Source organism: Phycodurus eques, chromosome 16 (assembly GCF_024500275.1).
Source record: "Phycodurus eques isolate BA_2022a chromosome 16, UOR_Pequ_1.1, whole genome shotgun sequence".
Lineage (NCBI taxonomy): Eukaryota > Metazoa > Chordata > Actinopteri > Syngnathiformes > Syngnathidae > Phycodurus > Phycodurus eques.
The window spans coordinates 11,978,046-12,001,709 of NC_084540.1; the positions used below are offsets into that span (position 1 = coordinate 11,978,046).

Sequence of the window (23,664 nt, forward strand, 5' to 3'; positions counted from 1 at the left end):
AATCCCCGCGTGGCTTGCGCGCCCACGCTTCTCCTCCTTGCTGTTTTGATTTTCGCTTTTTTCTCGTGCATGCGTGCGTGTCTCTTACTCTGCACTACGTCTCCAAAGCCGGACATCACGTCACATGTCAGGGTTCCCAAGTCAGGCAAGGTTTTTTTTTTTTTTTTTTTCTCCTCCTCCTTCTTCTTTCCCCCTCCCTTCTCAGATCCTCCACGCAGCTGAGCCGAGCATCCCACGCAGTCTGCGTGCGTCTCCGGTCCACGCTGCGCCAACACACCCGACAGGAAGAACGCGCGGATGGAGGGTTGCGCATAGATGTTTCCATTGAAGAGCGCTGCATGAAATTCTCGCGTTGTGATTTTTAACTACTGTGGGATAAACTTCCATCTCCAAGCAGAAGCAGAAGTAGGATATTATTGGACCAAGAGGGGAGCACAACAGCAGCTCCGGGTTGCTGGGGGAAGGCTGGGCGCGCTGGAAACACGCACAGTCGCGGATCATGCTTATGGGAACTTCCTATTCCGTCTCCTTAAGGTATATTTTTCAAACACACTTTTATTTGATATCTGAGTCCAATCTAAAAATGGTTTTATACATTTTGAATCAATGTGTGCACTTTTAGTGACAAGCGATGACGGACGTTCCCTCCTCCAGAGAGGGCTTAGTTAATTGATACCAATTCACATTTAAATTGTATGACTTTTAAACAGCTACCACAGTGTAAATATGTAAAGATAAATATATATATATATTTTTTTATATTATAGTTATCTAGAACGCTTATGACTTGTGAGATGCGCATTTCTTTCACACGACTCTAAACAAAGGCCACTCAAAGAGACAAACAGTGGGGATGTAACGTACTACAAATGAAGGGGTTATTTCCTTTTTTTAATTATTATTATTTTTATTTGAAATGGCATTTACTTAATACAATGATATCAGGATTGGAGTCACGTTCATTTATTCTCTCGCTCTCTCTCTCTCTCTCTCTCTCTCTCTCTCTCTCCTTTTTTTGCGCATTTCTTGGCCACCATTGCGTGGAGTGGGCTCAAAAAGCTCCACCAGACCAGAGACAGAGCAGTCCATCTGTTCATCACATAGCAACAGGAAGGGGGAGAGAGAGAGAGAGAGAGAGAGAGAAATCACACTAGTCCCACAGTGCCACACTGGCATTCTGTGGCTTGAGTTACCTTCAATTACAACAGATTTAAAATGAAGCCACCCAACTGTGGTTAATTATGTATGTATACTGTATTAGTAAATTTATCTTTTCTCCATAAATTGGAATATGATTCCTGCGGAAGGAAGTTTTATCAAGTAAAGAGCTTTATGATATAATGTTCAAAGAAAGCATAAATCTTGCTTTGGTTGGCATTATTTTTTTTTTGTGGATGTTCTGTGGTGTCTTAATATTTCTTCATCTTTGTAGCGTCATGCTCATTCGGTGTCTCCCCTCACTGCGACCCCTCCCACTTTCCACCTCTCGCTAACCTCTCTCCTCTGACCTCCCCTCAGAGTGGCTCGGCCTGATGTTCTATCATGACTGATGGCCACGGGAGAGCGCACTTTCAGTATGCAGATAGCCCGGAGGGGCAAGATCAGGAGCAAGAGGAGGTTTTGGAGGAGGTGAAGCTCGCTATCCTGAAATCCTACCAGGATGATTTAGAACCTGGAGACCTCTGTGATGAGGAGCACATGGAGCGCACCGGTAGATGTAGCAGCAGGAGGAGGAATGGTGAAACAGAAGAAGCTCAAGTTCGGCAGGTGCAGGAAGCGGAGCTGGAAATTGATGTCGGACCAACACTGGAAGTTCGCGTCGTGGCTCCTATACGGGATCCAGACTGTGTCTCTGAGGAGGAGGAGGAGCAGCAGCCGTACCCGGCCCTGGCCCCCGTGGCCTTTGTCTGCTTAAAGCAAACCACACGGCCTCGCAACTGGTGTCTCCGTGTTGTGTGTAACCCATATCCTTTCATGACATGGAAAATTAAGTGTGCCTGACATCTGGTAAGACCAACTTTGTCTTTACTTTTGCGTTTGTGAGTCATGAATTCCAAGTGTGGCTATAGTCAATATACCGTCGTTGGCTTTCCAGCCACTCCTCCTTAGCCGCTCCCTGAGAAATTTGATGGATCATTTTTGTGATTCAACTACAGTGGACCCTCTGGTTGAACGCTTCCTGAGGTCATATAATTAAGAGAATCACATTTAGAAAAGAGAAAAAAAAAATCATTGCTGCCATGTGAGACATCAGTCTACCACACGAGCACACTTTAGCGAGCATAAAAGGCTAAATTGAGTACGGTTGTGCTTCTTCTTTAGATTTTTCGTGGTATTTTTAAAGCCTAGTAAGAATCTGTCATACATCACTTGTTAAAGTAAGTAGAGTTTGATATAGTTGTTTTTACATTTTAGGTTTAACTTTTTATTACATTGGTGTTACAATTGAGAATTATGATTGAGAAAATACAAATGGTGCGGGTCACCTTTCAAGGATTCATGGAGTTTAATTTTCATACGACCAACATACATTTACACATGATATGGCCAAAGGTTTTCACACCTAAGGTCATTGAGGTCATTTGCCTTACACGCTAGTAGTTACAATGGATATTAAAAATCTACACACCCCTGTTCAAATACCAGCTTTTGTGATATAAAAAAAATTGAGACCAAGATAAATCATTTTTAAAACTTTTCCCACCATTAATCTGACCATAACCTCTACAACTCAATTGATTTTATTTTATTTTTTACAAAGAAAAAGTTAAAATAAACAACTGAGATAATGTGTGCACACTGTCTTATAACTTTGGATGTGGCTATGTTCAGAATTAACCAATCACATTCAATTCACGTTTGTTTCCTTAAAGGTTTTTTTTTTCCAATTGAGTTGTGCTGTTTATAGGTCACATTAATAATGGAAAAGGCTTGGAAATTATTTATCTTGGTCTATTTTATTTATATATATATAAAAAAAAAAGGGATTTTAACTGGGGCGTGTTGACTTTTTTACATCCGCAGTAGATTTTCCTTTTATGTTTGCGTATTAAAGATGATTAGTTTATTTTTACACTGGTATGACAGGTAAGAATTTAAAATGTATACTTAAAACATTTCTATATTGTATACCATAAGGTTTGACGAGGGTGACTTTTTGACTTTGTAATTTATATTTTTTCTCATTCCATTATTTATTATTGTTTTAAAATGTGAAAACAAATCAGAAATTGATCAGTGTCCATGAACAGATTGTGTTCGACCTTTCAGAGTATCCAATGTAGCAACAGCAGTGATAAGTATGCCAAGTGTTCTTACTGCACTAGCCAAAGGGTACAACTGTGGTTTTATGACGATTCTGCTGCTGCTGTGCAAGGTAGTATGTGTTCAAATTTGGTTGACTTCGATGAAGTTGATTGCACGTCTGCACCTGTCTTTGCTTAGGTTTTCTGCGGGTACTCCGGCTTCCTTCCACATTCCAAAAACATGCATGTTAAGTTGAACACTCTTAATTGTCCATAGGACTGAATGTGATTTTGAATGTTTTATTTTTGTGTGTGCCCTGTGATTGACTGGTGAACCCCTCTTGCGTTAAGTCAGCTGGGATAGGCTGCAGCTCCACCCACGTTCGTGCAAATCTTCTTCCAACAAGAGTACAGAAGGATTTAATAGAAAATCATGGAAAAGTGAAAAAGAAGGTACAGTGTCCTTACACAGCGCACTCCAGAAACAGGCTGTGCTGAACACAATACATTTTTCTTTGATTTCAAAAGTAGTAAGGTCCCAATATTTTTATTAAACACTCTTGTTTTAAAGTAAGCCGAGCCTGAATATCTTTCAACCACTAATTACATTGCTTTATTCCAATACAAAATCATGTGAAATTCTCACGAGAACAGGCTGGGATAAAATAAAAATGTAAGCAAAAACTAAAGTTAGAGACTTTAGTCACTAGGGAACCCAAAGACTGCCTGGCTTTCACATTATTGCATCATAGGCTTTTCAGAGGAAACATCCCTTTGTGCATTTTACTTGTTACATGTTTACTGTTATTTTTTTAAATTATTATTATCTATTTATTTATTATTTCATTTTTTTGCATAGTGTTCAGCTTGCATTTGTAGTATTGTACACGTTTTACGGCAAGACTCGTTTTTAACTGCAGGCAAAATGCACTCATCCCTCATATATGTTTTATGGTACCCCTGTGCACATCTCTGTCAGGCAGCCATTTTGTGCTTGAGAATCATTAATTTTTATATTTTGATGCAATGCAAAATACATTTTTAGTCTTGGTTCATGTCCGATTTGGCATCTTTTATTAGCCTTCAAGTAAGTACCCCGCCTTCACAATTCTCATCTGTGAGATGTTTTGCCACACTGGAGCAGTGACAGAAAAGAACATGATGTGCATTCAAATCTAAACATCAGGAAGATAACTTGAAGACAAACCACTGCACCATCTAGCCATTCTTGATGTGGTTCAGTGGGTGATGTAAGAACACATTTGGGATGTGATTCACACATTCCCCCCCTCCCTCTCTGTACCTGGAACCTCATCTGACAAGGTCTGACGTGACAGACATTTATTCCCTATTGATTAAGAAGTTTTGTGTGAAGGTTTTAGCAGTAGTGGATGCTGGTAGCTGCTTGGTGCTAAGGGCTTCCTGGCCATGTCCTCATTTTTCTTCTGTAAAAATACTGCATGACGTTCTGCTGTATTGTCTAATAGTTTTGGCCTCTGTGTGACAGTTCCTTTACGACCTGTGATCAACCAGGCTTAGCCACCGATTAAGAGGCTGTCTGGCCTTCTATGGGATCTGAGACTGCCCTAACATTTAAATGACATTTAAACAACATGAAGCAAACACAATAAAATGTGATGTATTTTGACATAAAGAGAAGGAACAGAAACATAATTATTATTATTTTTTTGTGAGCAGGGCTGTATTTTGTGTGAGAAGAAAAGTTGTTCTTGTGCCATAAATGATAAATGGTGGTTACTTATTGTACATGGGTCCTTCACTGAGTTGGCTCAGATACAGTGGACCAATAGGGGAAATGAAAGCAACTATGTTATATTTCGGGGTAAGCGATATGTATCGCCTTCCATATAATCATGAACGTTACTTTAACGATGTAGAATTATTATTATTTTTTTAAGTATAAATACTCGACAATGTAATCGAGTAGTAATACAGGTAGTATTGATGATAATACTCAAATTTCTTCTCGAAAAGAAAACAACTGAATGGGTGCATGGGCGGCGTAGGAGGGAGAAAGGAGGAAACGCATGAAAGTCCTTATTTGCCGAATCAGCGGACATGATTCAGTCATGTGACTCAGTGGCAAGCAAAACAAACTCTCGCTCTGAAACTAACTGAACAAGTGGGTGAATGGTCGCTATGGACATCAGTGGAGCGCGTGTATAGTTTTTATGTTGGCCAACAGCAAAAAAAGAGCACAGATCACTCGATGTACATGCTGACATCCCAAATGCGTCCAGTTCAAAAGTGAAACCAAGAAAATGGACAGTGTTGTTTCGATCGTAAATTCACTAGAGGATTTATTGATTTTGATTAACATTTACAAAGAAAACTTGTCACCAGGGATAAAAACAAAACAAAAGATTCTTTGGTCATGATGTCGCATATCGTCATCGTCATAGGTAACTAGTAACTGTATTGGAATACATTTCTAAAGTAACCCTCCCAAATCTGACTATGAGGAATATGTAAAACTTTGCAATGCCACAAGCATGACTACCGCTAAAGAAAAGATAAATCCACACAACAGACTCAGAAAACCTTCACTGAGTCCATATGACCTTGGCAAGACAAAGAACGTCATGAACTACATTTCTTTTTGCAGTGTTCTTGCCAAATTTCTATGCCAGTGTGTGCTGTAGTGACAAACAAAAATTCATTTGGTTTAAAATATTTTATTAGGTTGGATTTACATTTTGATGTCATCGTAATTGTTTTTGTTTTGTTTTGTTACAAAAACTCAACTAAAATACTATTGTGCAAACCTGATTTGGCATATTCTCCTGTATACAGCCTGGACATAACTTGAAGTCATTAATTGTTAAATATTGCCAAAAAATATTCAATTCAATTCAATATTCTTGCTGTTGTTCTGAAACCCTGTCTATCAATAAATGTCCTGGGAAGTAAGTAGAGATTTACACAGTTTTTTATTAATTAATTAATTTATTATTTTAGGATATCGTCAAATGGCGGCACGGTGGATTACTGGTTAGCGTATCTACCTCACAGCTCTGAGGACCCGGTGTTCCAATCCGGCCTCGCCTGTGGTTTGCATGTTCTCCCTGTGCCTGCGTGGGATTTCTCTGGGTACTCCAGGTTCCTGTCCGACCCGATCCCCACATTCTGCCCAATCTTGTACGATCTCGGAAGCTAAGCAGGGTTGGTCCTGGTTAGCACTTGGATGGGAGACCGCCTAGGAAGACCAGGGGCTGGGTTTGGGCAGTGGGCCAAACACCTGCTCCCGTAAAAACTACAGATGACTGAAACCGCAATTGTGGCCTAATGGCGTTGAGACCTCTAACTAACTAACTCTGGGTTCCTCCCACATCCCCAAAACATGCATGGTAGGTATATTGAAGAATCTAAATTGCCCATAGGTGTGAATGTGAGTCCAAATGGTTGTTTGTTTATCTGTGCTCTGGGATTGGCTGGCGACCAGTTCAGGGTGTACCCCACCTCTCGCCTGACGATAGCTGGGATAGGCTCCAGCACGCCCGTGACCCTAGTAAGGATAAGTGGTACGGAAAATGAATGAATATCGTTAAATAAAATAAAAATATAAATCTAGATTTTTAAAATTTTATTTATTTATTTTTGCTCATATTGCCCAACCCTAGTTATATTACATTGATATTAAAATAAAATCTTCCGTGTCATGAGCGCAGCACGACTGTAATATTGTTGGATCACCTCAGATTCCTTATGTATTGTCTTAGCGCTGTTAACGTTGTTATAAATTTGAGTTTTCCAAGTTGTTTGCAGCTTATACCAAGTACTGCTAGTGTTAAGGAAAATGTCAAACACAATCAATCTTTTCCGTGATTTTGGTCAACTCCATATTGGATTTCTAAATAATTGAAAACATCTTTTCCAAAATGGTATAAATTCATTATGATTATTTATTTACCTAGAAATTTTACAAACATAACAAACCATTTTTTCCCTTATATACAGTACATTCAATGTTAAAATAATCCATTGGCTCAGTCCGGGCTGTTTAGCAATAATTGACAAATTCCACAATGAGGGTGTTGATGACAAATATTTTTTCACTATGCTATATGTATTTTTTATTTTGTTTATTTTTTTTAAGCAAAAGATCATGCAGTGTATTTCCAGAAAAATTAGTTTGTCAAACCATGTTGGTCTACCCGGCAGCTTGGACGAACTAATAAACTGCTCGTCGTAAAAAAATACACTGAATGAATTGGGTAAAGTAGAACGTAGTAGGAGAAAACCATAACAAGCTAAAGGCGGCTGAGGCGCGGTATCTATAGAAAATTAGACGATGGACAAGATCCAAATCAACAAACAGCTCCTCCGTTGGAATTTGAATGACAATTTTTTAAATATTCGGTTTGTTTAACCTACGTTTTTTACCGTTTGTTCAAAATCATACTTGCTCCTGAAAATTGTCCAAATGATTATTGAAAAATATGTGTTTTAAAAAGTGAAATGAAACTTTGCTACATCATCCATGCTGGATTGTTGACAATGCTGCTCGGATGGTCGCTGATCAGAAGGGAGTTGTAGCAAAACAGGCTTATCGTGGTTTGGAATGAAACTGTTGTTTGCAGCACATTTTAAACAGGGATATAGCGCAGGTTGTCGCAAAACAATGATAGCAAAAGAGTCTGTACACAATTGACTAGCAAGATTGTTTTATTTTTTTAAATTATTATTATTTTATTTTTTTTAAATGTTATTTTATTGTTTTCTTCTTTTGAATCCATTTCCTGTTTCGCAAGTTTTGGAAAGAACCTTTTCAATGTTTCCCATGGGAAATAACTGAAATAGAAATTTGTTCCGTGGTCAAAACTGTCACCATCATAAGATGTTTCTAAACTGCACGAGCATTTTAAAAATATCATTTTAATATTCCTAACAGTCTTATACTACCTATACTCTTATACTAAAATACTGTTATTTGATCATTCATGATGGAACGTATACGCTGAAGTTTTCCTGCTTTGAATTCATGTTCCTTCTTGAGTATCTGCTTCTCCCGTTTGACATCTCTTAAAATCCCTCGTTTAGGCTGGTCCTTCTTTTGAAATAAGTACCCCCCCCCCAAAAAAAAACAAAAAACCCCAAAGAAAAAGCACTTTTTTTGTAATAGCCTGTCCTCATTAAGTTCATGGGAAGTTGGAGCCTATCCCAGGTGATGTAAGGCGAGAGGTGAAATATACCCTGTACTGGTTAGCAGCCAATCACAGGCTACATCTCGGCAAACAACCATTTGCACTCACATTCTGTATTTTCATGTAACAATGCAGAGGTTAAAAAGAATGTAGAGATTAAAAAATAAATAAAATAAAAGAGTTTATGAACTCCAATTATAATATCCATCAATCACCTTTGTGCTATTCCTAAACATATTAGGTCAACACTCCGAAATAATTAGGTATTATCAATTTGGGGATTGCCAGCAGGAAATACCCTCTTGAGATTAATAATGTAGTTTATATGGACGCTCAGTGCCAAATGACCTATCCATTAAGACCAAAGACATGTCGAGCTCACTTACTGTACAGCCGTTCAGGGTGAAATTGATACATCATCCAGAGTGTATTTTAAAACTAAGTGGGGTAATTCGGCAGACCCATGTGGACATTTGGAGCTCATACATCTTATTGGCAGTTTCCTGACTATAATATTATACCTGTATATATTTAGGTTGGCTTTTAAACACAATACGGCTGTGTGTATGCAACCTATTGTACAGGGATCTATCAATGCCTAAAATGATCCAGTATTATCGAGGCAGAAAGACTCTAAATAACAGTGTTTTAGTAGCTTCTGTGGTATTTTTTTTATGCAGACATCTAGATCACATATTAGACTTGCAGCTAATTGTTGATGTTTTAAGATATGTTGTTGTTCAGCAGCCTTGAGGGCTGTCTGTACCAACATCAAATGGCTAATAAATGAGCCATGCTGTCACACGCTTGACTTTGCATGATAACGATTTGTTTTAAACTGTAAGGTTATATCACATGGTTGAACTCACACAAGAGATCCTCTGTCTTGTCTTTTTCTCAGAGAGAGGGAGTATACAGACATGGTTGGCTTAAAAACAATGTAAAAAATGTTCACAACATTGTCTACTCACATATTTGTCAAGACCAATAGATAAGGGATTTGACTAAATTTCAACAATTTAAAATCTGGATTACACGCCATTCAGTTGCACGTCTTGTAAAATGGTTGAATTTATTTATTTATTTATTTTATATATTTCAAAGCCATTGTTCATGCATGACTGTAAAAACTGGTTAATAGTTGAGTACACAATTAACAGAACGGCATTAGAGCCACGCACCATGTCTCATTTATCATGTTTATGATGCTCAGCGTCATTGATTGAGTGCTGGGCTCTCCGACACAACATCCGAGGTGATGCAGGTTCAAGCTGCAATCACATCTACGAGCGATTAAAGTTATTCATGTAATGGACTCTTGACTCATGCTCAGTACACTGTGTCTGTACAAAGACAGAGAGAACTTTGATCATGTTTTGTTTTCTTTCACAGTGAATAAAATAAGAGGCAAAGTCAACTTAAAATATCTTCAAGCTAATGCAGATGAAAGTTTTACACAGAGTGCAATTTTGAGGGCTGTTGTTTATTTCAAATTTGTCAAGTTTTTCTTTCTTAAAAAGACAAAACTACAAACTGTGGTGTTTTTTTAGGGGTTGGAATAGATTACTGGCATTTCAATTAAAGTAAATTGAGTTACAACTTTGGTGACGGAACAAATTTAACTCTAAGACACCACTGTATTTCACAATACTTAGTGATGTGATCGTGGGCTAGGAAAGCACCTACGGCATTTTGGCTGCAGGTCTGAATAACGATGCCCCTCGAACACGTTATAGATTTAGTCTGCCTGCATCAGGGCTAAGTGGGGCAGTGACCCACCAGATCGTACTTAACTTAATGTATCAGTTTGCACGTACTTTGTAATGCTCATTCAGTATTGGCGCAGGTCTGCGCACGACTAAGAGAAAATAGTATGTTTTTGTTTGCATTTGACACATTTCAAACTCAGCCTTTATGACCTCTTTACAAAGACAAAAAGGTGCACAATTTTAATAAAGGGAATAAAAATCAAACTTTGCTTTTGCTTTGTAGTATTTTATTTCATTCATTAATTTGTTTTTTTTAAGTCTATAGACGGCGGCACGGTGCAGACTGGTTAGCACATCTGCCTCACAGTTCTGAGGACCGGGGTTCAAATCCCAGCTCTGCCTGTGTGGAGCTCAGGGTGTACCCCGCCTCTCGCCCGAAGATAGGCTGCGATAGGCTCCACCAAACCCGCGACTCTCGTGAGGATAAGCGGTACAGAAAATGGATGGATGGGCATCTATAGACTTATTAGAAAAACAGCTGTAAGGGACATTTTGTGACACAGCCAATTTTTTTTTCATGAATACTGTACCTGTTAATCCATGTCTTGTGACATAGTATGATGAATATGAATATGATGAAGATATCTCGGGCTGATTAGATCAGGTTCTAGGGGCCAGACAAGGTTAATTGATTTTGATGAGTGGATTCATCCTGTTTTCATGCCTCCATTTGTCACCTTATACAGTACAATCACTAAGCATGCCAAGAGGGCCTCCTGTTCCCTTCATAAATGAATACAAGTGAGGCTGTGCAAGGCGCACTCGTAAATTATGTGGCTATTGTTGAATCGTTTACACGATCACATAGGAATATTTAATAGATTTTTATCATCTCCGTTTGATGTTGGGCAGTTGCAATCTAAATCCAAGTATTTCATGTTTTAATGAGTTTACCTCTAAAGGGGATATCATTATAACATTTTTGGTAAATCTTGTGTGGAACGGACTGTGAGGGATAAAGTGTGTTGACCTTGAAGTCACCAGGTTGACCTTTGCCTCCTGTCAGTCAAACTAACATTTTTAATTGTGTTTGAACAATTCTGTGCATCAGTGCTAGTGTTGCTGTATTTCATGTGTATTTATCTCGGCATATTGGTCTGTGTTTGTGTTTGATGACTCATCATATTTGGCTAGTACATGTGCTAACAGCAGATTGGAGGTCATGAGGTGTGCATCGCTGCAGAGACGAAGCGATCCTGCCTCTCTGACGTATTAAGTGCTGGCGCACTCCACACCTCTCATAATGTGTGTGTGTATTGTCAAACTGTACTTTTGGAGGCTCTCTCTGAGAGAAAGTTTTATTTCCTTTTCTTTCCCATTCTATCTTCGCTCTTTGTTCAGACGCTGATTAAAGCCTGGGTTATCTTGCCAAGGTTCTCTTAAGTCTTGTAATGCTCTCAGTGAGTGATACCTTTCATGTAAACGGGGCTCTTGATTCATGAGTGGAGGTAAAAGTCTTGTCGTTTTAGTAAATGAAGGATTAGTCAAATGCAGAGACCCGTGTCAAGCACAACATAACATCAACTCTGTGAGAAAATAACTAAAGAAACTTGATAAAAATTTTAAAATCAAATAAGACCTATCTGCATTAAAATAATTTTTCCTCTTTGCCATTACTGTCATGCATCACAATACGTTCAGTTTCACTGTAAACAAAATAAAAATAGCAGTAGAAAAACCTGGACTTCATTTGACTTTAAAGGTTGAAGTGTACATAACAATCCTTTAAACATAGCCACTGTCCTAATTAAATGTCTTTCTATCCGAAATGAAAGTCACTTGTGTGAAAAGTCATTGTTAGCAAATACATCATGTTAAGCAACGCGTGTGCGAGTGTGGTCAAGCTTGTGTGAAATCGGGATAGACAAGTGTGTGTCCACCGTTAAAAAGGATATTAATGTGAGCGTGTGTTTGTGTTTGATAATGTGTTGTGGTATTACTTCCAGTTCAGGAGGTATTTATTTATCCTCAGGCTCACTGTTTACAAACTGCTTCATGAAACTCTCTGGAACTAAAAGCAGCCCCGACACTCACCTGTATGTGTGCACTGTGCATTCACACAAACTACTTATAGGGAGGAAAAAGTGTCACAGTGTTCAAATGGTTGGTCTTTGAATTAAATGATGGTTTATGAAATTACAAACAGTGTTAAACGGAAACTCTGAAACTGGTCCCCTATCAGATTACGTTAGGTTACATTTGTTAGTATTCATATATCGAAGGCATATGTGTTCAACTCCCAGCCAGCAGGCCACATCCGATCTGGTACTCAATTACATTCAGCCCGGGGACACATTTGGTAAATAGCATTAAATTGGCCTATGCAGCAGGTTTGAGTAAATAAAAGCAGATTCTGCAGTTTTCAGCAACATTTACTATTTACCTGTCATGGACATGCATGTTTTACGCTTACGGTACCTGCGAATAGAGTGTCATTAATCTTGATTAACATTTAACTTTAAGTATGCCACATTCACCGCCACCAGAAGTAGCAGTAATTGAACTGCACTTTACACGACGACAAAAGACACCACTCTGAATTACTATATGCTATGGAGGGTCTATTGATGTATTACACCATGCCTGAACCAAAAGAAAAACACACACAATAACACATTAAAGAGCCATTAATAATAGCCAAATGTTTTAATTGTAACTACAGCAAAGCATGCTGGGAAGTGCCTCCTCCTCCGATTCCCTGTACCTGGAACATGATTTGTTCCAAGAGGCTGATCGTTTTGGAATTGTTCAGATTTAGAGTTTTCATGATAAGAAATACTTTTAAATACTGTACAGGCAATTTTTTAACTATCACTATAGCATTAATTATGATCAGGATTGCAAAAATAAAGTGGAAAAAATAAGTTTTCCAAGTAAATGATATGAGTAAACTGAAAGAAATGTATAGTGTGCCTTACTTTGGAGAAAATAAATATACTTTACACAAAAGTTACTGGAGGTTGAGTTCTGAAATGCGCGACTGCCAAACCATCCTATAGGTACAATGTATGTACTTTCTAAGAAGACCTCAGTTTTCAGGGACTTGCATATTTTGAACATCCTTCTTTCTATCTATGCAAACACTGTGCCTGTCACTGTTGAAATGCATGGCTGCTGGGAGAACAGCTCTAGACAGACATCTGCCACCTGTGAGACATGCATCGCTTATCACCAACTGAACCGTCCTTTAGCCTGATACAATCAGACAGGACAGCTTGACCGTGTTCAGGGGTGGATCCATCCCCCCAAAAACAGAAATGCTAACACAGCCAGTAGTACTCATTGAGTAACAGACTGTTTCAGAATGCACTGATTTAATGCATTATTTAGTACAGAGGCTTCTCTCTCCTATGTCTGCCTGGTAAGTCTTTTAACAATGCCTATCATAATCCATGTGATGGCAGCGCCGCAATTTGGCACTTGTTGCTGTTGGGTTATGGCTACACATCTTGTAGATGATTAGTGAGAAGTGCATACTTTGTGTTCACAGATTGACCCACCATGTAAACCATGCCACTACTGTACACTACATTACTTTAGACTGGCAAAGTGATCTGTCATATATACAGTATGTGTGACTCCACCATCACAAAGCCTTGATTTCTGTGTACAAGGTGTTGTACAGTATTCACATATCTGTTATATTATGAGATTCAGTGAAATCAAGTCATAAGACATTTTCTCATTGGGAACCCTGTTAAATGTAAAAATAAATATTTTCACTGCAATGATAATTTTATGAACTAGTGAGGATAAGCGGTACAGAAAATGGATGGATGGATTATAGGGAATAGTATAGGCTAAAAGGGAAAGGAAAGATGGAAGGAAAAACAAGAATGAGTATGAGAAGAGATGGAGGTTGAGATTTGCGTTTTCAGTGGATGCCCCCTTTTCGCAAGGGGTAGCGACCAAGCAAAATAAATAATTGACCCTCCCCTAAAATTGATCATGTTTTCCTATGGTTTACAACATAAATATACCACAAGCTGTGATCCCAAAACACTTTGTCATTTCAAACGCTTACAAACATCTTCAAACATTGCTGTACCCTTAAAAACAGTACGGCATTACAGTATACAGCTTACAGCTACAGTATGCACACACATACACGATGTACAGTTTCTTTATGTACACATCAACAATGAAAACAGTGAACATTTGACTGCACAGCAAAGCGCAGGAGTAACGACGAGTGTCGAGGCTGCACTGGATGACCTGTGCTGCCGGGAAAAGTCCGCTGCGTCAGAGGCCGCTGGCTCTCCAGTGCTTTGTAATTTGCTGTTCACTGACCCGAAACTGCTGGATCCACACAGTGACAACACTAACTGGCAGACCTAGATAAGTTTAGTGATGTTCCTCGTTCCACTGAGCTGTTGTCACGGATTCCACTAGTTTTGATGCCGTGTGTAGCCATAGTTTGGCTAAACCGATTTGCTGCTTGAATGGCTTTATTAGCTCATCTGCACATTCAACGTCAACGGGTCCTCCTCTAATCGCTACTCTTCCCCGGTCGCCGGTCGTCCTTCACAGTCCCGCTGCACGACGCCTGTGCAGTCCCGTCTCACTCATACATCGACGCACAAGCCCACACACACCGAGCTTGCTGTCGCAATCACGTGGGACAATACCCGTAACACTACCTCCACTCTGGTTGGCAATTAAATAATTCCACTCCAGCGCAGAAATGTATGAACTGGTACATACAATTGTGCCACCCATTACTGTATACAGATTGCGGTAGTGTAAAACAGTGACAATATTGGCTCATTTATAAGGCGTTTGTACACAAGTGCTCTGAGGTAGAAAATAAGGGGCACCTTAGTAGACACTATGTGGCGACTATGTGGGACAATACTAACAGATCCCTGAGATTCACAATTAACAATTACAAATAACTGCGCGGGATCAAAAGCACAATCCCTACAGCTTTTTTTTTTTTTAAACAACAGAAGATCAATTAAAACGTAGCTCTGTAAACACGTTCAGCTGTCACTGTAGAAACCCAACAAAAATAGAACGTTTACCTGTAACCAGAGTCCCGCTCTGACTAGCCTGTGAAAGGACATTCCAACTATGTGAACCACACACCATACCAGTCGGGTGCCCTGTGACTTCCAGGTCATGGACACTGCAGGCCCACAGGGTGTGACTCACCCACCGCACCCCCACCATTCTCATGGTCTGCATGGCAAGGGGAGAATGGGCTGAGAACAACCAGAATGGGGTTTGTTGCAGCTGGGAGGGAGGGAGGATCAGCACTGGGGCCACCATCCTTCATAGTGGAGGTCATGCAGTCCCATATAACGGTCTACTGGGCCGTCCTCCAAGGCTGGCAGTAGAACCCCCGTAGGTCACCATTCTTGGGTCAAGGCAGCGATGATGCTTCAGCTGATTTCTTTCTTCACTTTACTCTTGACATTACGAGTCCCTTTCACAAGGTACCACACAGGATCTCCAATCTTGTACTGCGTGTGGCAGCAATTCTTATCATATTGTCTTTTAGCGCGTGTAATAGACTCGCCCAGGGCTTCTCTGGTGATGAGCTGGGCCAGCTCCAGTTGCTCACGCATCTGCTGCACGTACTCAGGACCTGTCGGTTGGTTGTTCGAGTCGGCAGTTAGCCCTGTAACAAGATCCACCGGTTCACTTACTTCTCGACTGAATATCATGAAGTTCGGAGTGAATCCGGTAGTACTGTGTTTAGTTGCCCTGTAGGCCATAACAGCATAGGGGACCATAAGGTCCCAGTCCAAATGACAAGGTTCTGCTGTGGAAGCCAGGATCTTCTGGAGAGTGACGTTGACGCGTTCAATGCTTCAGCTGATTTCTTTCTTCACTTTACTCTTGACATTACGAGTCCCTTTCACAAGGTACCACACAGGATCTCCAATCTTGTACTGCGTGTGGCAGCAATTCTTATCATATTGTCTTTTAGCGCGTGTAATAGACTCACCCAGGGCTTCTCTGGTGATGAGCTGGGCCAGCTCCAGTCGCTCACGCATTTGCTGCACGTACTCAGGACCTGTCGGTTGGTTGTCCGGGTCGGCAGTTAGCCCTGTAACAAGATCCACCGGTTCACTTACTTCTCGACCGAATATCATGAAGTTCGGAGTGAATCCGGTAGTACTGTGTTTAGTTGCCCTGTAGGCCATAACAGCATAGGGGACCATAAGGTCCCAGTCCAAATGACAAGGTTCTGCTGTGGAAGCTAGGATCTTCTGGAGAGTGACGTTGACGCGTTCAATTTGGCCATTTGTCTGGGGTCTGAATGGCGTGGTGTGAGTTTTGTCTATGCCGAACAGGCTGCACATCCCTTGGATTACCTCAGACTCGAAGTTGCGACCCTGATCACTGGGCAGAGCTTGAGGTATCCCATAGCAGCACACCCACTCAGACGCAACAACTTCAGCGACAGTCGCTGCTCGCTCATTGGGGATCGGAAACGCCTCCGTCCACTTCGTGAAATAATCCTGTATCACGAGCACATATTGGTTTCTGCGCTCAGCCTCATTCAGAGGTCCCATAATGTCCAGGGCAATGCGTTCCATCAGGCTCCCACCCGGACAGATCCCATTGGAGCTTGTGGTCTTTTATGGGGGCAAGGTCTGGACACACAGCTGGTACAAGTTCGGCACCAGAGAGCAAAATCTTCTCTCATGTGGTACCAGTAGTATCAGTTCTTAGTTTGGCCATGGTGCGCTCTATGCCGAAATGTCTCCCCACAGGCCCTTCATGCATCTGGCTCATCACCTCTGGTTGTAGCTTGCATGGTAGCACGATTTGTGGGTAGAACTTTGTGTCGTCAAGGCAGTAGAAGCGCCGGACCAGAACCCCATCCCTGAGGTAAAGCCGTTTCTATTGAGACCAGGACGTCTTCACAGCTGGACTGTATGGCAAAACAATAGTCCATGGAGGGCGCTCGTTACTGGCTTTCATTCAGGCGCGTATGCGTGCAATATCCTGGGCTTAACTCAGCTACGCCATGGTCCAGCCAAAAAACAAAGAAGCAGTATCAGGAGTTTTCCCAATCAGTTTTACCGTGTGTACATTCGTCAGAATGTTTTGGTTTAAAGTCTTTGCGTAAGGTGTGGGGGTGCTTTGACTTGCCTCCACTGGACACAGTTCTGTAGCAGCCGGCAGTTCCTCTACCCCCAGTGGACACTGTGCCGTAGCAGCCGGCAGCCCCTCCACCTCTACTGGACTCGGCAACAGAGAACTGAGGTCAGAGTCCAATTCACACTGGACCGACTGATGAGCGACGCCCCCAGGAAGCATGGAGGGATCATGCATTTTGCATGGGCAGAACTGGCGGCAGGGCCTTCTGGAGAGGCTATCAGCATTGGTGTGAACCTGACCTGGACGGTGGAAAATCTCAAAGCCATACTCTGCAAGCTTCTCGAGCCATCGAGCTAATTGTCCTTCTGGTTCTTTCAGTTTTGTCAACCAGCGCTGGCTGCTATGGTCAGTGCGCACTTTGAAAGGACGTCCCAGGAGATACTGGCGAAAAAGGGACGTGAAATCAACAATGCCCAGTAGTTCTCGTCTCGTGGTGCATATGCCAGCACCCGCTCTATGCCCTGCTGCATTTGTGAGAGTACGGCGCCGATGCCTGTATCACTTGCATCAGTGTCCAGCACCATGTCGCCTTTTATTTTGAAGGCTATGCACCGGAACTCAGCATTTTGGCACGAAAAGTAACTTCACACGGCACCGGTGATTGATTTTTTTTTTTTTTTAAATGGATGGAACCAAATGCTATAAAATGCTAATTCCTTTCCCTACCCACCGATGAGGCACAAGGTTAGTGTTTGTGATACCGTTAGATGTTTATGGGAATTTTGTCCCAATTCATTGTGATGTAAAGTTCCTACAGTGAAGTTTTAGCCGAATTTTAAGCTTTTTCCCCCTTTTTTTTTTTTTGTCATCGGCGCTTACGTTGGTTTGTAGACTAAAATAAACGCTAAAAGCCATCAGTGCAAAAGTGCAGGCAACCGTTTACCTTGTTAGCTGTCTCAATGTTGGCATAGACGTATTTGATTGATACACTCACCCAGTTGACTGAGAGTTGACTTCACTGAAGCTCCGCGTGGTGTAGGTTGAGGCTCGGAACGCGTCACACGCTACACATCGGGAAAATGTGTAGCGTATATATATTTGTACAATATAATCTTATTCCAAGTGCTGCACTGAGGCGACTGGTCATTCATTTTAACAAAGTTAAGACACACTTCTGTTCGCTGCCGCTGCCGTTGGGCACAAGCATGTCATCGTGCCTGTTCTTCTTCGTTGGTCTAGGCATCGAGACTGGGAACCGAAACTTTTCAATTTGAACGTTTCCGGGAGAACCGGAATGTCAGTCCCGGTTCCAACTGTTTCTCGATTCTCAATGCCCAACCCTACTTGTCAACAAACTTAGGAGCCAGTAGACTTTACACCTGTGAATGATGAAAGTTCTCATGACGGTGAAAGTTTGACCATGGGATGAATTGTTTTCCTTATTTTCAAAAGGAAATGTTTCTGAATTCAAAACAAACAAACAAAAACAAGTCAAACAACAAGCTTTCTGTCTGTTTGTTATTTTGGTTGCAGTTTGCGGTGGTGTAGAACTACACTGTCACAATTTTGATTATCTTATTTAGCTGTACTAAATGTGTGTGTCCGTGAATACTAACAGCAAATCACAGACACAAGCAATGATGATGATGATCTTTCGTTTGTGGTTCCTGCTTCAAGATGCAACAATACTTCTTCCTTACAACCCCCACTTCCTCTCCCAAAATTCACCCTCTCCAAAAACCCATCAAGATGAGGTTTAATATTCAGTTATGTTTTTAGGTCACATTTCCTTGTTGCTTATTCTGTTGAATAGCTGAACTGCTGTTCCTAATGAGGTTTTTTTGTTATCTGTGTGTATGTAAGTGTGTGTGTTTTCCTGAGGTTTTGAGTTGTTTCTCAACAACCATGAATAACACAGCAGATGATCACATCACATTCTCAAAGATGGTTGCATTGATAGAAACATACAGAGAGACGCAGTCTGTTATGGTCTATTTTGTGAGGACCCCCCCTCGCAAAACAATGTTTCGGAAGCAAAACGTCCAAACAGCTCACTCACATGCATAAGCACTGGCACACGTTCTCTTCTGCAGAGGAACGCTTTGCAGATTTATTCTGTGGCGCCAGGTCTGATGTTCAAACCAGCATTTAAATGGGGGCATGTGTGGAAGTAGATGCAAGGATGAACACGTGTGCGGGGATCCACATCCATGTGTGTGCGTGTTTGTCAGGTTGAAAGTAAGTAATCCAGAGATGGATGAATAAATAAAAGATCTGGGAAAACCATCAGCATCCAGCACTATGTTGTCATGGCAATGCCGACAGCACAGCAGTGTGTGTGTGCGTGTGTGTGTGAGACGCAAAGGAGAGCTTGAGATCATATCATTACAATGTTTAAGCTTGTCTCCAACCCTAATTCAACCAAGAACCATTATAATTCAAAGAAAACGTATAAAATAAATTTCTTGATTTCTGCTGAGAAAATAATTACATTAACATTAAATCCTCTTGTCAAATGAAAATAAAGAGTTTAGGGGTCACGTTTATCCTTACAAAATCGTCAAATCTGTTTTATTCACAGTATACTGTATATTAAATATAAATATCTTCACTGTACCATACACTCGGTGGCTCTATAAAAGCTCATGCATGAAAGTCTAAGATGCTTTTACAGTGCACCAATAATGCATATAGCCGAATACTTAAATGTATCTCCTGAGAGTTCTGAAAACTGCGGCTTCTGTGCTTCTCTTGCTCCCTGCAGCATGTGTCCCAGCTTTGTCCACAAAATGCACCGACCTGCGCGGGAGTGAGTGTGTGCAGCCAGAGATGCAGATTTTGTTCTGCTGCCTTGTGCAAAATGGAGCCAAGAAGTAGGATTTAGGGCAACCTAGTTTGACAGCAGAGTGGCTATTGATGGTGAAGAAGAGCGTCAGGTGAATTTTAAAGCCCAAGAGAGAGAAGAATGAGAGAGAGTGTTTGTGTGAGAACGGTAGAGGGAGAAGTCTAGGACAGTTGAGGCTGGACTCGAAACTCTACCTGGTTTCTAGGCAACAGACTAGCACAGCTGCACATTGTTACAAAGTGGTGCTGGAATCCTATCTAGAATGTGTGTGAATGTGTGTGATTGTGTTTCAGTGAGTTAACAAACTTTACAAAAAAAGAAAAAAATTGTTATAAGTTTTGGTGTAAGACAGGACTAAATGTATGATATTTTGCACTGCTCATGCTCAATAGGTTGGTTGGATATTAGAAACAGCTCTCTATCGAATAAAATGTAGTTGTACATACACCAGTTAATATTCAAACATCCATGTTCTGTGTCCTCATTGTGTTGTTTGTTTGTTTTGTTTGAACTCACTTTTTTGTTTGCACTCAGTCATCAAAAAAAAAAGTCAGTCATCCTTTATGACTGCTCATACAGTTTTCAATTTAGTTTGGCTGACTTCATATCCGTTGGAGGGTGTAACCCGCACCAAACTGAACTGACAATGAACCCACAAAGACACGTGCTTAGTGAAAAACAGACATTGTTTGTTTTGCTGCATGGCCTGAGGCCTCTGACGTAATAAGAGTATGAGATGTTTAGTCGATTAAATGCACAGTGTGTCAAAATTAATTGATTGATCCACACTGAATTTCTTTCAGTCAGATTTAGGAAAACTTTATTCCAGAGTGTGCACCTACACCACCTTGTGTAAGTGTGATTAAACTGGAAATTTGGCATTGTTTGTGTCAACACAATCATACACAGAGCCAAGTGTGTCAAAGTGGATGGATTCCTCTTCGACACTGCAGATAGAAATTTGTTTAGTTTCGGGCATTACAATTGTTATTTGCTGCATTGTGTGCGTATGTGTATATTCAACACCTGTTAAATGCCAATTAGGTTTTAATGAAGAAAACGCTGCTCTCGTTCGCCCCTTGTATGTTCTCTACTGGACCTCTATTATCACAGTTCAAACACTAACACACACACACACACACACACTGCTTTTGCCTTCGTGCGCAAACACATGCTCACACATACACACACACACACAAATACGCACTTGAGTGAGATTAAAGAGTGTCATGATGAGTGTCTGACTCACCTAGAGTGTGTGGGGTGCAAGTTGTTTAAAAATCCTGCCTGTAGCTGTAGTGGCTGTGTATTACCATTTGTAATTTGTTTGTGTTCAGGGTTGTTGTCACACAGCAAAACACTGTTTGAACAAAGATAGAGCCAGCAGCACAAGAACAATGCTGAAAGTTGCACCATGCAATGTTCAGTTTTATACTGATGTTATAAAAGATGAGTCAAGATGAGTCAATGTTAAATGTCAATGATCACCAACACGAACTGCTGGAAATGACGACAAAGGCATGTGGCTTACTTATGTTTATGCAATTTTCTGTTGCATTATTATCTCCATCACAGTGGTCCTGTACTGTTTTCATTACATTTGATTGGTTTGTGAATTGGCAGAAATTTTGTGACATTTTTGTAGAATGTTTGGCGAATAATGCATTTAGCACCTTTCCCCAAATAGACATCTAATTTTTTTTCTTCAGGGAAAAAAACCCAAAAACGTAGTAACTCTTATTACTGCAGTTTATAGTTTTTATTCAAACACAGATCACAAAGTTAACTGCTGAACCTGTTTCAAATGCCATTGATAACCAAAAAATCAACACCTAACACTGCCACTCAGATGTTGCCTAGTGTTGTGCATCCATTTGTACTGTTTGTATTACCTCTGTCCTGCATCCCTTTGTTTTTTTTCTTTATAAAAGTCCTTTTCTATTAAACTTAAATTGTAATATAAATTTTAGTTAGGCATTATTAGCTATATGTAAAAACATGTATTTTTACAACAAATAAACACCTGACCTATAAAAGATGCCTGGTTCCCTCTTCAGTTGACTAGATAAACTTAGCATCCAGGCACTATATGATGAATTGCAATATGCGGTAAGGGGGAGGTGTTTGGAGCTAATCCAATTTAGGAGCGTTATGCCGTGGTGATCTTTCTGCTCCAGTGAGTGCCGTTATTATTTGTATTATTATTATTATAGTATTGCAATCAGAAGCTGAGCTAAATATGGTCTCAATTTTTGTCAGCATTTAAAAAGCAGTGTTCACACTACTTGAATATATTGCCTATTTGGAGAGTTTATTTAAGTATTAAGGAGCCACAACACCAGTAGCAATGTAATCAGTTTTTTAATTCACTGTTTTGTGATAAATGAGCCTGGTCAAAAGTGGCATGAAAATGTGCAACAGCATCATCACCAATAAAGCACTGCTGGAAGCCTATGGGAAATTAAGCTGTCAAAAACCAGCAGAACAGCATGTTGGGCACACTTTTAAATTCTTTGTTCATAAATACAATGTATTACTGTTACAAGCAAATTTCTATTGTCACAATGATCATTTTAACACATCAAGATTTGTAAATACTGTATTGTATATGATAAATATCAGAGATTTTGATTCCATACATTGGAAAGTAACAGGAATACCAGCATGAATGGATTTAGTGCTCTTTGATATGGTTATTAACAGGTGAAGAATAAAGGTCCAGCCATCTTGTTTGTGCATTTGGCGATGTTAAAATCCCCCAATATAATTTAAAAGGGAATTTGAAATTTGAAAACAAAAAACAAAAATCATATATGGTTTGAAAATGTGATGTACCCCCACGGCCTCACACTGACCTGTTATCTCGTAACCTGTAACTGTGAGGCAGATGTGCTAACCAGTCGGCCGCTATGTGCTAACTTGTATTTGCTAAAAATACTTTTAGAGTAAAAGCTATGAAAAATATAGAAACTGAAACAAATGTGTCAGCCTGGATGCAGAATGTAGGGCTCCAGTCCAGTGACAATACATAGCCAGCAATTTTCAGACCGGTAAATGTTGAAATGTCAATATTTATTCGGTTTAACCTTTGATTACTAAGCAGGTTTCACTCCTTCAAACACACGTGTGCAGCAGCCGTCATTCCATTACAGTGTGTGTATGTGTGCAGTGTACATGTGGGTGTGAATACTACAAGGTTCACACTGTGTGAGTGGGTGTTCATGCGGCCTAATGACCAATGTCATCAATGGAAGTGTTACAATGGAATCAATTGAATCTGCACTGATTAAAATTAATAATAAACTACTAACCACGTTAAAATTATGACAAAATGTACCAAATTTAGTGCTCGTAGTGCATAGCTGCAGTTTGGAGAATTTTGTGGCAGAATTTAACATTTTGTTGATTGTGTTTTTGGGAGGCTAGCTACACACAGTGCAGTGACCAGAGACTGGATTGAAAAACAAGTCAAGTTAGAACTTAAATACATTTTTGCTAACTTTTTTATAGGCCCCGACTTGTACAACCCCAATTCCAATGAAGTTGGGACGTTGTGTTAAACATAAATAAAAACAGAATACAAT

The 23,664-nt window shown here is 40.3% G+C and overlaps 1 protein-coding gene across 1 annotated transcript in view; it reads left to right on the forward strand.

The window, feature by feature from the left end:
* The first annotated feature begins 201 nt into the window (after positions 1–201).
* Positions 202–23,664, forward strand: part of cacna1ha (calcium channel, voltage-dependent, T type, alpha 1H subunit a) — a 110,674-nt gene continuing 87,211 nt past the window's right edge. The window contains exons 1-2 of the mRNA XM_061699786.1: positions 202–534; positions 1,519–2,007. The gene's annotated coding sequence lies outside the window, so the exon portion shown is untranslated. The remainder of the gene's footprint in view (positions 535–1,518; positions 2,008–23,664) is intronic.